The following is a 5,087-nucleotide window of genomic DNA, read 5'->3' on the forward strand; positions in this document are numbered from 1 at the left end:
AGGAAATAAACCAATTTACTTGAGCATAAATTTTGATGTAAGTATTTATTTATGCATAGTCACTTTGGTTCTCTATCAATATTAAACAAATTTAGTAAAATTTGAATTCTTTTTTTATTTTGTTAAAAACTAGGTACTATCAAAAGAAATTCTTACAAAGACTGTACTTAATAATGAGTTAAATACTGAATAAAAACCTACAATATTTATCTAAGTTATAAATATTTTGTGATTAAATTCAAAATCTTTTAAGACTTAATTTCTTCGGCTGAATTAACTCTTTTTGAATCTTAATAGCAATCACTATTTATTTGCAGTACATATAATTATGTATTATACCATTTTGTACAACACCACACAGGTTTTCATACATTTATTTAACCAAAAGTCCTCCGTATATTTGAATAAGAATTTTTTTTTCATTGTTCTTAATATTCAAAGTTTACATTTTCTTTCACAACAAACTACAATAGCCAATACCATTTACTACATTTCTGTTAAGAAAGTCTATAAAGAATATGATAACACCAAAAACGCAGCTTTATTAATATTCTAAATAAGAAAAGGACCAATATTTAGCCACTTCCGCACATGCAGTGGATGCACAGAGACTCTGTGTTTGGCACTAATCGGTGTAACATAACTCCTGAAGATGCCCCGTAGAGGGGTGAAACACGTGTTGAGTAATTTGGTGGTGGCGGTTGTGTGATTCGCATTATTTGCCGCATGCGCATTTATCAGCGGGCTGGCGGGCGGTGCATTTCGTTGCACGACTACCACTGCATGTGCGGAAGTGGCTAAATATTGGTCCTTTTCTTGCTTAGGATGGCCTTCCGCGAGGTAACGCCTGATTCCATTAAATTATTAATATTCTACCGCGGTGATTTCTACTTTTATGCATTGCATGATTACCTATTCATTACGGGACACCCTGGATACGTAAACTTAAAATTTGCCATTACAAAAGTAAGCAGTAATATAATATGTACTCCAATTTACTATAAAAGTTCAATGCAGGTTCAACAGATATTACTGTCCCAATCAATCCGGTATGAAATAGATTCCTTATCATCATCTTTTATCGGAATCATACGTTTTACATTTCATGCATTGCATTGTACAATATTTAATAATTTTATTAGATATTGTAGTATAGTGATAATTATTTTAAATATTCTATCTATAGGTTAATAAATTATTTATATTTGTGTCGATTAATTATAGTTTAGATTACATATTTTAAATAACAACAATTTAAAGCTTAGCGACTAAGTAATTGGGGTTTATTTTTAGTTATTTTTTATTGGGAAACATGAATATTTCTAAAACTCACGAGAGAATTCAATATATGAAATATAGAAGAATTAAACTGTTTAAACTTGTACAGAAAATTCAATCATCATTTTTAAATAAGGTGTCAGTTCCTACGTTATTTATTTGTAAGCAATTGTTTGTTACGAATTTATGCTGGCAACGACAGGGCGAGTCGGGGCCGCTTAGAGCTTTCCTCCTGTTACATATTTCACTACATAAATCATAACTTTATTTCCTTTCGCTCACTAGAAGCGGGGTAGGAGAGAGGTGTCTTTTAGCGGCTTTAAGAATTCCTCGCTATGCCATAACAAAATAAAATAGCAAGAAATTAAATTAAATTTAAATAGTAATAATTAAATTTAAGAAATTAAAAATGTATATTATGATTTTAAGGCTTTTGTGTCAATATTGTGTCAACAGAACAATTGGAAATAGATATTAAAAAAGTGAATACATAGCTTATTTGTCAAAAATCCATTCATTTCCAATCATCCTGTATATAGTGTACCTCTGAAATATATAATATTAATACATTTTTTATATCGGATAGCGAAATGCCAATAACTTCGGGCAGTGGAAAATCTACTGGAAGAGATAGTGAACAACAATAATTTTTAATATGTAATGATTCAAATTTCAGTAACGTTTTTTCTTACTATACTTTCATTAGATAATATATTATTTCCGTAACTGTTGATTTTTGGATATGTACCGCGCACTAATTGACTGTAAATATGCTATACGTTCGCCCCTTTTAATATTTTTACTTGGATTTTTACGACGGTGTCGAAGACCAATATTAAAACAACAGTCAACCTGCCTACAATATAATAAGAAACAAAACATTGACTATGAATACGCGCAATGATTATGACGAGCTAAATGTCTGATAAGGTTTTAGCGGTTCTTCCTGCCAATTAGTGCTGTGAAAACAGCGCGCGCGAAACAAAAGGAGTGGGAGGCTCATGAATTTATTGTAAGGTTACTGGCTTAAGTTATTTAAGTGCCAGCGGAACGGACGTTATTCACGTGCGAGACGCCGCGCAGAATGCAGCTTCCTACGACAATTTATCATGAATCTTTAATTAAACTTTAGCAGTGACTGTTCGCAGCGCTCATTGTGCCCCGCGATACGCCCGCTCCATTGATTGTTTGTTGCTCACAGTAATTATTATAACTAGCGCTTTGACGTTCCTAAACATTTAATTAATTCGTGCGAGCTACCATACAACATATTTATTTTTGAGAACCTTTTTTTTCTGTAATTACATTCTGGAGGATGAATGTTATTGATTAGGTTACGGCTCAAAACATTTTTATTAATCATTATCATCATACCAGCCGTAGGATGTCCACAAATGGAGATAGGCCTCACTTATAGATTTCCAAGAGGAAGTTGGGAAGCTGGGAGGGCTCTGCATCCAACGTCTTGATGTTCGAGAGATGAACGAGAACGATGTTCTAAACTACACTACGCCGGTCCACGGTCTAAAGAAACCTTAAGAACCCGGCGGCCATCTGCTCTGCCTCCTATGTGGCCTACCCAGTGTCACTTTGACTCGACAAAGAAATCCCGAGCGTAACCTCCGATGAGCGGCTGTGAGCATGTCAACGCTCGTAGAGAGAAACAACGCTACTAATTAGTAAAACAAAACATCACTAAACAAATCTACGATTTTTGCATCCGTATACGGAAAGTATTTAGATAGTATTATTTAAAGTTATATTTTTTTCAATTACATCGAGTAGGAATTTACTTTTATTAATAGACAACTTACTGCTTAGATTACTTTTTATTAATAAAAATATTGAAAGAAAAGGTTGACATGCGTTATTTATTTTTTATTACATAAAAATAAATCTGTTAATTTGTCTTGATGATATTTTTATAATTTATGTACTAAATCTAAAATAAGCAAAATATGTTGTTACCCGAAATCAGTACAATAACCAAATCTCGGCGTTTTGGTTCTACAAAGCCGCCGCTAAGTAACTGTGCCAACACTTGCAGAAACAAAGTTTGTCGTAGAACTTCTTAGATTAATGAAAGAAAGATATATGTGTACCTATATATATACAGCATACTTGACGTACTAGACTAATGGTGTAAGCTTATTACAAAGCGCTATATTATGACAAAGGTCTATCTGGTGTTCAAAACGTGGTAACATCCGTTAAGGCCCAATTAAATGATAAAGTTTCAAAGTTATTCTGAGTTCGTTTATAATGCAATTAAGTACTTGCGCCGGTTTGCCGGTTGGATTCAATTACCAACTTCGTGAATATTTTATATCAGGAAGACAAATGGCTATCGGTTAGAAAACATTACCGAAAGGTAGTGTAGCTGTCAGAGAAGTAGCTTGGGGTATTCTAATGATATATTGTTTTTAAACATGTTATTAGAAAAGTAAACAATAATAATCATTAATATTTATTTGTTGGATTGTTCTTAAAAACGACGGTGTTAGTTGTTTAAGGGCTCTTAAATTTTGTAACTGTCTAAAAAGAATTTAAACCAAAAATAGCATAAATTAGCTAAAAAAATCAAAACGAACCAATAATCCTAATTAAAAAAAAGTTTTAAGTGCTTAAAATTGTCTTACAGTGCGGATAGCTAATTAAGTGTAAATCGAGAAAAAAAAACAAAACTTTTCATGTATGTAGTTTATTTGTGTTTACATAGCTATCATATATTTACAACAATATTAACAGTTTTTGATAATAATTGGTATAAATTTACATGTAACAAGATCATTATTTATAACCGTACCGCTAAACTATTTACTACCATATACATTCGCACACTAAAAAAACATTTTTAACAATATTTTCGCAAACACATGGTAACGTTTCCCGTAATAAATTAAATAAAGATTAAATTACAAAATAAAAAGAAACAATATGCAGAAAATTATGTTCATAATAATCGAAAGTTTATTTTTTAGTCTTTTTATGTATCAACGCTGTAAACACTTTAAATACTTTTTTGAACCATAGATTATTAATTTACTACGATCATTTGACACCGCTAATATACATCCGTGCACTACGTCTAACATAAATGCGCAAAAGTTAAAGATAGATATTCCAATAGATATTTATTTGCCAAAACTTAGGGTTTTGGGACTAAATGGGATTTAAATAAAACATCTAGTAAAATATGAATAAATGAAACAGGACAATTAATAGACGAAGTTTTAACAATTACAGACAAACATTAAATCTATCATCTATCACAACATCGCGGACTTAAGCATAGATAACTCAATTCTTCGAACGTCTTTGAACAATATGTATACATACATAATAGTATAAGATTTTTCAGACATTTCACCTCAATGCAATCCCAAAAGGCACTAGTTAATTAATTTTTATGTAAATATTTTTTAATAATCGTTGCTTTTTAGACTACGTAATTCATAAATTCCCAATAAATACTTCATTAAATCTGACTTTTTGAAGACAAGATATTTCGATGCTACAACTTGACTTTCGAAAATTCGACAAATTTATGAAGGCCTTTTAACAACTACAGAATGAAACGTTCATTGAATTCGTCACTTTATTTATGAATTTAATATATTTAGCTATAAAAAACACTGTTGTATGAACAGTGGTAAACAGTGAGGTTCAAAACGGAACATTTTTTTCTTAGGAGCTATGAATATAATTCACATTAAAGCCTCTTTGAGATTATATGAAAATAACTAAGATAGTTTATTAAAATTAAATAACACATACATTCTACAGACTACATATATGAATTTATTACA

The sequence above is a fragment of the Battus philenor genome, unplaced genomic scaffold (assembly GCF_028537555.1).
Source record: "Battus philenor isolate CCGP_79_NKW_IND1 unplaced genomic scaffold, ilBatPhil1.0.hap1 SCAF_4, whole genome shotgun sequence".
Classification (NCBI taxonomy): Eukaryota; Metazoa; Arthropoda; class Insecta; order Lepidoptera; family Papilionidae; genus Battus; species Battus philenor.